This window comes from Euprymna scolopes, chromosome 7 (assembly GCF_053919585.1).
Source record: "Euprymna scolopes isolate OS-2025 chromosome 7, ASM5391958v1, whole genome shotgun sequence".
NCBI lineage: Eukaryota > Metazoa > Mollusca > Cephalopoda > Sepiida > Sepiolidae > Euprymna > Euprymna scolopes.
The window spans coordinates 165,784,103-165,796,555 of record NC_136488.1 but is presented as its reverse complement, the minus strand read 5'-3'; the positions used below and the strand labels follow the sequence as shown (position 1 = coordinate 165,796,555).

The following is a 12,453-nucleotide window of genomic DNA, read 5'->3' as shown; positions in this document are numbered from 1 at the left end:
ATACTTTATGCTAAGTACTAGAGAGCTCAACCAATAAATATTGTGTGTGTGTGTGTGTATATAAAAATATAGTGTATATCTTAAAAAAAATTCCCTGTAAAGAAAATAGCGGGTAGGATATAATATGTAATCAATGAAATAGATTAGAATTGCAATTTTTTTATTTTTAAGTGTGCACCACAGTAATTGATTTGGCTTCTCTACTTACACAGATGCAGCTGGTAGCATAACACATAGCTTCTCTATATCTCATTCCCAGACAGTTAGGCTTCCGACCTGTCTCCAAGATCGACAGGACCAACAAGCCTCACTTCTAGATCTGATTCTGACTACAATTCCTGATGATTGTGTAACAAATGCCCATAGCCCACTTGGGAATGCTGATCATGCTGTGATAATGGTAGAAATCACCCTAAACATTCAACCCAAAACTGAAGAGCCATTACTCAAAATGGTATTATAAGAAGGCTGACTGGGAAGCCATCAGGCATCTTATCAGAGATGCCCCATGGCGAAATATCTTTTCTCTTCCTGCAGAACAGTGTGCAAATGAGACCACTGAATGCTTCCAAGCAGCAATTGAAGCACATGATCCAACATGGAAGTTCTATAGCAAACCCTACTCTCACCGGTGGTTTACTTCTACTTGCGCAACTGCCATTGCTCAAAGGCAGCATGCATACCACAGATTTATCCGATATAAGTCCAGTACAAACACACAAAAATTTAATGAAGCTAGAAGTGATTGTAAGAAAAAAATAGTGACCGCTAAGAGAGAATACACTGAAACCACCAGAAAACGTATTGAAGCGCAGAAATTAGGAACTTGTGATTTCTGGAAAATCTACAAAAGTGTAGCAAATAATGAGCAATCAACAATTCCCCCACTATACAACAATTAGGAGATTGCTTGCACGGCAGCCAAGAAGGCTAATATGGCAGTCGATTTTCCTCAAACTCTACATTGAACTCAACAAACCACTCTCTCCTCAATTTTCTTTTGCGGACAGAAACCTCACTAGATGATCTGAAAATCACCCTTTTTCAAGTGCATGATATCATAAAAACTTGACACCTCCAGAGCATGTGGGCCTGATCTCATTCTGGCTGTACTATTAAAATACTCAGCTGAAGTTGCTCCAGTTCTCTCAAAACTTTTCAACAAATGCTGTAACTAATTTTGCTATCCTGACTGCTGGAAAACTGCTTCTGTGGTACCAGTTTACAAAAATTCTGGTGAAAGAACTGGTCCATTTAATTATCGTCCCATTTGCCTCCTTTTTGTCAAAATATTTGAGTCCAAATAAAGCTAAAACCAGAAATGACTGTGAGCTTAAATGTTTCCAACTTCATTTCTAATTTCAAAGGGTCACAATTTTTTTTTTTTTTTTTTTTTTTTTATTGGATTATTAACAGATGATTAAAATGGCTGACTTATTTATGAAAAAAACAAAATGCATTCTGGTTGCATTTAATTCAAGCAAATTTGTGATTTGCATTAGTGCATTTTTGATTTCAAGTATAATTATTAATGTAACGCTGAGAAAATGAACACGGGTCATAATTTCATCTGTACATCATTCGGTCAGAAATGATGTTAGACAAATTTTAAGGTATGGTGTAGCTTATTTAAAAAAAAATTTTTTAAGCAAATATAAAAATAGAACTTATATTCAAAGTCTTTAAACTTTTATTACAAAATTATAACCTTTTATAAAAAAAATGTTTATGCACTTTTTTTAATCAAACCTCAAGTTGGTAATTTTTTTTTTTTTTTAACGCATCAAAAATAGAACTGTTATAAATAAAAGTGGGGGGGTATGTGGTTGTTTTTTCTTAAGATTAAGTAGTGTTGTTTTCTGATGTTGTTACATTTTTTTCTAAGGAAGGAGTCACCTCTTATCAAGGCCCAGAGGCCACTCGAAGATGAGGGTTATTGAGTGTACAGTAATCAATGGGACAATATCGTAGTAATCGTTTGTAATGGAAATGTGGTAAATTGGATTATTTAAGGGGGCGATTCATCAAGAATTTGTTTATGTTGGACTTGAAGACAACCAAGTTGTAGTCAGCTAGAAAGCAAGGAAACAAGAATTCTACAGGCGTGCAGTTCTAAGAAAGAAGTTTTGTTCATGGAATCTACATTTAGGTTTAGGCACAGATAAAGAGTGGTTTCAACTAGACAAGTGTTTTTTGTGAAAGTTAGGCAAGGGGGACCATAGATTGGAGCTCAGACAAGCAGTTGCCATGAAAATAACAATAAAGTAGAGACAGGCTCGCAACGTCTCTTCTGTGGGAAAGAAGTTGCAGAGAAGAGAAAAGGGCATCCCTCACTAGATTACGAAGTCTATTTTGAACTCTGTCAAAGCAGGATAAGGTGCTTCTAGCAGCTCAAGCCCAGATGCGGCAACAGTATTCCTTCCTTGGATGTACTTGGCTCTTATACAGGTAGAGAATTGCATCAGCAGTGAGATCTACTGGAGTGATAGAATGATCCAACCATTTTTCCAGCGACCTTGGCAATGGATATGTCAAACATGTGAACAAAAAAAAATTGAAACAGTTTTTCGACATTTTTTACTAGTAATATTGAAGTTGATAAAATATTAAAATTAAAAAGTATTATTAGTGATAAAGTTGAAAGAAGTTTTTAAGAAACTTTTAAAGATATATTTTAAAAGCCTATAAAAGTGATAATTTAATATTTGTTCATGAAATTCCAAATTTTGAAGCATTTTGAGGAATTTAATTTACTGTGTCGTTGCTCCCTATTTCTTGAACTGTACAAACATGCAGGAATTTAAATGTAATGTGAACAAACATCTTGCTGCACAACTCTCCATTTAGCATGCCCACTATAAATCTGGCACAGTACCCCCCTTTATACCCGTGTTAATGTGCCTTTTTTGATTTTTTTTTTTTTTTTTAAAGTGATTTGCATAAATATTTAAAAAAAAACAAAAGAACAAAACATTTTGCGAATTTTACATCCGAACAACATTAGGTCAATTTGTTAGTCTCTATATCTATAAAAGTGTGTGAGAGAGAGAGAAGACATTTCTCAACCTATATACTCCATGAATATTTGATCTACAGATATGAAATTTGGTATATAGGGTAATCAGACATGGAAAACTTTAATCAGTTTTCATTCATCAAAATGGGCTGCTAAAGAATTAAAAATTGGTACATGGGGGGGGGGGCTCATATTTTTTTATCTGTTAATTGTTTCATAAATTTTCAAAACACTTTTTAAAGAATGTGGCAAGCTGGTCTGGCTTGCTGTCTTTAGGTTTTGGGTTTGATCTCAGCTTGAGTATTTTTTTTTTTTACTTACAAGAAGTGAACTGTTTAGAAAAATCATAATATTTGCATGCACATGTCTAAATTTCCGTTTCTTTACTCCATTTTTTTTTTTTTTTTAAAGGAATTTAATGTTTATTTATTTGCAGACTTATCCTCATTTTCATAGTTGTTTCATGAGGTTTCAGCCAACTATTCTTCTGGCCTTCGATAAATGGTTAACCACGATGGGATAAGAATGCCGACTCTCTAAACTGTATCCTCAGTAATTACTGCCTTCCATAGTTGTCGTCTCACCAAGTTTTGGACAACTAAACCTCTGACCAGCTTTTTCATTCGTCAATCCTACCCAAAGCTGGCCAGAGGATTACTTGGCCAAAATATGGTAAGGCAACAACTATGGAAGGCAGTAATTACTGGGGATACAGGTAAGACTCTGCATTCCTATCTAGTCGCAGTTAACCACCTGACGAAGGTCAAAGAAATAGTTGGCCGAAACATCAAAAACAACAACTATGAAGATGAAAATAAGTTAGCAAATAAATGGATAAATATTTGAATTACTCATCTCAAATGATTCTAATAATAAAAAAAAAGAATTTAACGTTATGTTTAATACCGGGCAACACTGATCTTCTAGTATTTCAATAAAAGAAAAGAAAAAAAAATGCTTAACTTTCTTTTTTTTTTTTTTTTATTTAAAAAAAAAAACAAAAAAACTGTCCCTTCCTCTGACAAAGTTGCCTCATACTCTGTTGCTGCCAGTATTTTCTAAATAAACAGATTGTGACTTCATACAAAAAAAAAAAAAAAAATGAACAGTAGTTTCTCTCATTGGTTACAAAATCCCTGTGTGAAATTGCTTTTTCATCTTGATAGCATAGCATTGTGGCGTGTAATGAAAGAGAGGATTTGTTTATCCTTGCAAACAGCTGAAGTGGGAGGTCTTTTTTGTGCTCTCTGGGGTCCCAGTTGAAACGGCAGGGGTTGACATCTTACATGAGACCGAGACCAACTTTAAATGGTTAATGTCTCTTGTAGAATGAAATCAAAACTGTGACATCCAGTTTAGTAAACCTTTTTTTTTTTTTTTCTTTTTTTTTGCCATAACAAAGTAAGGTACCATAATATTATTTCACTCAAACATCTAGAATTAAAACAGATCTTTGAATATTTCTATTTTTCTAATTACCCCCCCCCCGCCAAAGGGTCACTACTAGTGTAAATCGCACTTACAAATAAATTAACAGCAAGACTCTTTGATGTACTTAGGTATTTGCATAAAAAATTAGGAAAACTTATTGAATAGAATTTTAATTAAAAATAAAAATCAGTTTTATCATATTTTGCCAATGGGCAATTAGTAAAATCGAAAATAGCCATAATGCACGAGGAGATAAGTCAGTCTAACATAATTATGAATTGTGGATCGGCAAAATATCAAACTGGTTGCTTAATTAACATTTTTATTTATTTTTTTTTTTTGGTGTTTACTTAGACTAATATTTGTTTAGAAAACAAAAATAAAGAAAAATCTTTATGATGTACCTACTTGTCATGGCATGAAGATGTTAAATTTCAAAAATCACAAGTTGATCAAGTTTTTTTTTTTTTTTTTTTTTTTTTTTTTAATTAAATTTTATGATTTTTAGCAATTAAGTATTTTTAGCAGACATTGATGAACCCTTAATTCTGGAGAGATTGTTAAAAGCGAGGTAACCAGTTATGAATTTTGAATTCAACTAAATATGGCGACTGGTTTATCTCAAATCGAGTAGGTCATAAAATTTGATTGTCTTTAAAAAAAAAAAAAAAAAATTGATCTGATTACATGATGGATACATACATCATAAAATCTTCTGTATTTTTTCTTTAAAATTTTCATTGTACGTGCAATTCTAAATAAGCACTATTTTTTAAAACTTTTAGTGAAGATAATTATTTTTGCATAATACGTGAAGCGTTTTTACTTGGAATGCACTTCTTTTTTTTTTTTCGCTTATGCCTCTAGTTACAAATGCTCTAAAAAAACTTATCTAATCTTATATGTAAAGTACAATCCAATTTTATATGCTTAGATATATTCTAATCAATAGCTTCTTTTTTTTTACTAAAAGCTAATTAATAAAATCAGTTTCCCAGTCATATAACCCAAATATTTGTCTATCATCATTGGTTTAACCCATTACCTTTCAGTGTCCCATTAATGGAACATTAAAAAATATCTATATTTACATCTAAAAATTTCCCTTAATTTGGCCGCTAATAGGTAAATACCTGCTTTACATGTTGATATGTGGACAGCTTTTTTAATTTGACTTCCAAACAAGTCTCTCTCTTTCCAAGTTTCCATTCCTTTATCCCTTGAGTTCATCCATATCACTTCCATTTTTTCTTGACCTTCCTCCTCTGTCAACTGACCTTGCTACCTCAACTGTAATAATTGAAGAACTCCTATCCATTCTTTCAGTATAGCCATACTATTGATGTCTACTCCTCTGCCCACATCTCCCTATTGAGGTCATCAGATCTAGGCTTATTTTTAACAATGCATAACACATCCATCATATTATTCTCATATCAAATAAAAATTGCCCTACTTCGATATTGAGCACTGTTGTATGAATCTCGTTAGAATTTATTGCTTCTTTCACCTTTCGAAAATATTAACTTGAAATATATATCCATACATACTAGCAGACTGTCGGGCATTGCCTGGCCATAAAATATGCTTCAATATGATTTTATTTATGCAAATTTCTTATATATCATTATAGAGCCAATACATTATTGATAATTATATTGTACCCAATATAATAGTGATTTCAAAAGTTTAAAATATAAATATGACTTGGGTGTCATTAGCTGCAATCAAAACCAAAACATTTAGCGTTGTTGCTATCTAAAACACTAACAGATGGATATCAAACCTCCAAAAATTAACCAGCATTAACGTATGAATGTATATTTGTACATGTATAGAAGAGCACTTCAAGTCAACTTATGCTTGCCAAGTTCCAGTTTGATCAATTTTAACCCCATAGCAGCTATTTTTACTGACTAAAAACCAAATCACATTTGTTCCATAGGCCCGAATACCCTATATATCAAATTTCAAGTATATAGACCAAAAATTGACAGAAGTTTAATAGAGGTCGTTCCTCACAGTCACATATGTGTGTGTGTGTGTGTGTGTGTGTATATATATATATATATATATATTTTTTTTTTTTTTTTAGTTAGTAGCTTCCTTCAGTCTTGACAGATTATGGATACCCACTGTAAGGGCATCTGCATATGGAATTTTTGTGGCAAGAGTTGTGCATTTCTAACCACACCTTTCCTAAACCGGCATTCTTAAATGTCAGTGGTAGGTGGAGGTTTAGGATGACTGGAAACAACACTGAGAGCACATACACTGCCTAAAATTCCCAAATGGTCACCCATCTTGTGCTAGCCAGACTCAATGTGGCTTAACTTCAGTGATTTGACTAGAACCGTTGTGCCGTGATTATGCCACACACACACACACACACACATATATATATATATATATATATATATATATATAATATACACACACACAAGCAAACTTGTAAATTTATATTCAGTTTGTTTTGTGATATTTTTCCGTCTTTTCAAAATCTAATTTAGTGATTTAAAATATTCCCATACTCTCATCAAGACTTTCTTTAACAAAGAACCGTTTCATTAATCTTTGTAAGCCCCACTTCACCACTAAGACTGTTTTCATGAAAAGAACCATTTCTTTTCATATCTTTAGCAATGGAATTCGCTTCCACCAATTCTTTCCAACTTGCTTTATCCAAAAATGCTGCTATCTTTAAAAGATACGTGTTGGTTGGGCTTCATGAGGAATTAACTTTTGCAGTGAAATATCAACATTGCTTTGGTATGTGAAAACTACAAATATTTCATTAAATTTGATGATTCTCATCAGTAGGAGGTGTAATCTTGAATGAGCTTCGCACTCACCAAAACTTAAACTCCTCCTTCCGGTTTTTATCTGTGAAGGTTATTGCAGCAAAAACAATATCTATCAAAACAATTCCCAAATTATTCCTGAACTGAAGAGAACCATCAAAGTTGAAATCAGGACGGTACCAAGAAAGGATTGGGTCAGAGTATGACGATTACAAACATTCAACTATGCTTGAAACAGAGGTGCACATTTCAAACATATTTTGACTGGTAATAAAACACTGCTGGAGATTTATGACTGAAACTTGGTGGACAAGTCGGATATAAATCTATTTGTGCCAAATATGGTTGGATTGCAGAAAGGATTGTTTAAACGCTTACATAGGTGAATGGTGCTCTGTACCAATTCAAATTTAAGCATGAAAGTTTAAATGGGGAATTGAACAGATTTAAAGTAAGACACGTCTTTTTAATTTTCATGTTTAATGATGAAACTCCAAATCGAAGCATGATAGGTGATTGACAGACGGAGCTTCTCATGGAAATGCAAGGACACATCTAAAAACAATAGATGTCAGCTATCCACCACCAAGCTTAGTTAAATAGCATTAAATAAAAAGGAATGAAGTCATAGGAAGGTGGGGGTGGGGGGGGTATATACAAAGCTGAAGTAGAATTTGTGCATTTAACTACTAGCCCAAATCTGAGATTTAAAAAAACTAAAAAATAAACAAAAAAAAATCCCGGCCAAATGACATTTTCAGAGACAGGAAGCATCCAATACTGCACAGTCAATTGCACTATTTCAAAGAAAAAGAAAATTAAATTAGAATGTACAAGTATAAAAACAAAACAAAAAATGCCTATTGAGTAAAAACGAAAAAAAGTAAAAATTGTTTCATTAATTGCTTATATAGTGGGAATGCAACTAAATTGATTGTAAAATGTGAATCTGGAGCTAAGGCGAAAGGATGACAGGATAAAATGTATAAATAGCTAATGAGAGATGGATAGAGAGATAAGAGGGAAGAAGAGATGGATGGAGGAGGAGGAGGAGGAGGAGAGATAAGAGGTAAAGAAGAGATAGGAGGAGGAGGAGAGATGGATAGAGAGAGAGAGACTGTTAATAAACAGACGGAAGAGATATAGATGTCTATAATAAAATAGAAGCATAGAAATGAACAACAGTGAGAATAATAGGCAGCAACTTATTAAGAGATGGATCACTTGGTGGGTTAATTGCAAATTACGGCTAATCTGAATATTTAAAATGGAATTCTTTTCAAAACATAACTCCCAAAACTGAGGAATATTTTAGCATGCCTCAGAGAAACAAACGTTGATTAGCTCTCATAATCACCAATGTCTTTCTAGGAAGAATTTTGACTAGAAAAATATCAGGGAAACCTAATGCCAACAATAAAATCTTCGGATTCATATATGACGACAATGAATGAAATACACATTCCGCTGCGTGCTTTTTGCACCTTTTATATCTCCAAGCGACCGGAAGTCATATGATACGAACCACATCACAGCATAATAGATCTGGAGTTGCTTAATGATGTTGTATTTAGTGGTTAATGTCACATATAATATTTAGATATTAAGAAACAATTATTGAATAAGCTTAGAAATGGGGATCTCTTTAACTCTGCTTAGCCATGAATTGCTTCTTACAGAAATAATGTTAGCTTTGTAAAAGTCCATTTGAGGGAGCTATAGTCGCCCTTATTCTGCCAGCTGGATAAAAACTGTAGACTTTTGATGAGAACGTAGCAGACATGTTTTAAAACAAGTGAATTCAAAGAAAATTATAAATTGTGTCCAAAAAAAAAAAAAGTTTGAAGAATTTAGTTAATCAAGAAACCTTTTTTAATTAATGTTTGACTTGTGTAGTATAAACTGTAAAAAAAAAAAAAAAAAAAAAAAAAAATTTGAAGATGTTTGGAATCTTTCAATTCTAATCTTGTAAAAGAGTATTTGCAACATTTTTACTGTCATGTTGATTTGGATCAGTATCTTTTGTTCTTAAAAAATCCATAACATTTTTGCTTGAAAAATGCCTTCTCCATGAAACCACTGAATATTATTAGAATTCTAAAATCAAAAATGGAACTCTTTTCTCAATTCATCAGAGAATTACACACACACACACACACACACACACACACTCCTTATACACATCGTACCCAGTTTAAAGGGAGAGTTAGTTGGTCCTGTGTTCGTTAGATTTATCTCTTCTGCTAGTTAAAAAAATAAAAATAAAAACTGAAAGTTGTAGTACTGAATCATGTCTTCTGTGAACTATTAACAAAAACGTTCTATTGTTTTTATTTTCATTTCTTTGTTTTGATTTTATTAATTTGTTACATATTCACGAGACTGGTTGTTCAAAATGCGGGTGTTCAGTCTATGTAAATGTGAACCTCTACTTTTGTCATGGGTACAATACACACACGCGCACACTGACAGCAAAGTAAAACCAAAATTGCATCACTTTAATAACTGCATATGGATGATCAAATAAATTTATAATCAGTAAAAGCCGAGAAAAGAAATATCTACATCCTTATTGATCTGTGTAGAACAATTTAGATTTGGTTTTTAGCCAATAAAATCGATGGTAAGAGGTGAAAATTGAAAAAGAAAAATATTGATCTTGACCTGACCTAAGTCCATCATACCTCTCCTTTTTTTTTTTTTTTTTTCTGCACATGCGCTAATTAAAAGGTATAGATTAAGCAACCTTATTTTCTTCGGTTTTTATATACTTTTGCTGTCACCATTGGCTTATTCTTTTTCCTGTCTCTCTTTGTCAATATTGCTCCAAAATAATTTTTGATTTCTCATTTTCTGGAGGAAAAATCTTTATTAAAAATTACATGTTTAGTGTATTTATTGTGAAAAATTAACTGAAAATAAAGGTGACCACATGTCTTCAGAATATTACACAGGAGCGGATATCTCAATGTGATTTCTCTAGAAAAATCTGCAAGGGCAGATAACTCGTTATCTTTTATCTGCACAATTATTTGGCTAAAGAAGGAATAGTGACCTCCTTCCCTTATGTACACACACAATCAATCTGTTCTGTCTGGGCTATTTAATTACTTTTATTAACATCCTTGGGAAAGGTATGATTTCATTGCCCCCACTCACACATATGAATTAATAGATTAGATGCTCAAGTAATGAAGTAGGAATTTTTCCAAATGACACCAACTTTGCAACTTGTAATAGAAAAGAAAAATGATTAAAACTTCTGTCTTGGTAGAGAATTCAGTGAAATAACCTGTGTTAGGGGTTGCAAGAAAAATGGATGAATAAACTAAATTGTAATATTTTTATTGATAAAGAATATTTTTTCTGATAAAATTTATGACCCCTCATCTTTATCGTAATTCATTTTTTAATTTTTTTTTATTTTGCTTTTTCTGTTTTATTAAAATAGGACTTTATAGGAGGACACGCACATGCGCACTAAACGGGACGCATGCGCATACTTTGTTTTATACATGTGCGTGCATGTTTTTTGTGTGTGCATTTTGTTTCGTGTGTGCACACACATACACAACAAAGCACAAAACAAAACACGCACACACATGCATAAAACAAAGTATACACACACACACACATCAGACAGTAAAAAAGTACATGACTTATTTCAGAGTCTGTGAGTGACTCTGACTCATCTTTTAGTTGATGAAAAGGTCACATCACAATTTTTTTTTTCTGCTTCATTTGTAGACACGCACGCACACACATACACGCTGTTATAATCAAATCATTAACTTGTAGCTTTCTGTTCAGAGGGATCTTGATGGTGGATGGATGAGGGTTGATTCCTCCATTAATATCTGCTTGGCCAGCGACATAAATACAGTCCCATCTTTGTGAATTAGGTTTGATGCTTCTGTTGTGTCTGTAAAGGGGGGGGGGGCAATTTCCCATTTCTAATGTTCCTTAATTCTGTTTCCACTTTTGGGTAATTCATAATTTTTTTTCCTTTTTCGTCACCCTCCTTCATTTTGACTTTGAATTTCCAAAATGCTAAAAACTTTGTAACGCTGTTTTATTACGTGCCAAACTTATTGTTTTCAATTTCCGCATCAACATTTTATCTATCTCCGATGTTCACTTTAACAATTTTTGGATGGACCCAACTGAAAGTTTAACAATATGCAAGCTTTTCTGTTTTTGATCTTGAAATTGATTTGATGCTCAGTTCACTGTGCTCTTTCAGACATTTGTGCCATGTTGTTTCAATGTTCAGTTCATGCAAGTATCTGTTGTGCTATTGTCATTTGGTGGGCAGTGAATTATCTGTGCTGAGACCATTCTTCCAGCTTATCTCATTCATGTGTCAACAAGAAATTGTCACAGTCGATTATTCGTAAACTTAACATTTGCATGATATATAAATCCTGCCTTAACAGAGTACAAAATAGACTTCGTGGCTTAGTGGAGAATGCCCTTTTCTATTCCCTGCAACCTCTCTCCCACAGAAGGGACGTTGCAAGCCTGTCTTTGTTTTTATTATTTCCATGGTAAGTGCTCGTCTGAGCTCCAGTCTCTGGTCCCTCCTTGCCAGTCCTTCATGATGAACACCTGTCTAGCCGAAACCACTGTCAATTTTCCCCATTCTTTATCTGTGTCTAAATCAAAACATAGATTCCATGAATGAAGCTTCTTTCTTAGAAGTGCATGCCTGTGGAATTCTCTACTGCTTGCCCGTTTCCCACCTGACTTCAACTTGGATGTCTTCAAGTCCAACATAAACAAATTCTTGGTGAACCGCCCCCTCCTCCTTAAGGCACTTTATCAAATCTCCAATACTAACGATTACTACGACACTATCCCATTGATTACTGTACACGCAATAACCCTTATCTTCGAGTGGCCTTGATAAGTGGTGATCTTCATATATAATGTAGCCGTTACACTTGATCCGTGTATGTTACAGTTCAAACATCTCTCGGACTCGCCACTATCTGGCAACATCAGATAAGAACATACAAACAAAAATAAATAAATCCGACTCAGTTTTTTTTTTTTTGTTTTTTTTTTTCAACATAAGTTGTTTGTTACCATTTTTCTTTTTTTCTTTCACCCCCATCTCGACACCAGCCTAAAAGTCTCTCACTGCCACATGTTGATCTCACCTCCACTACACGCCGGCTGTAGATAGCCATTTCTTCATCTGCG

At 33.5% G+C, this 12,453-nt stretch overlaps 1 protein-coding gene across 2 annotated transcripts in view; it reads left to right on the top strand.

Moving 5' to 3' along the window:
- LOC145280125 (cytohesin-1-like) overlaps positions 1-12,453 on the top strand; it is a 340,097-nt gene that overhangs the window by 300,524 nt on the left and 27,120 nt on the right. The gene's annotated exons all lie outside the window — the stretch shown is intronic.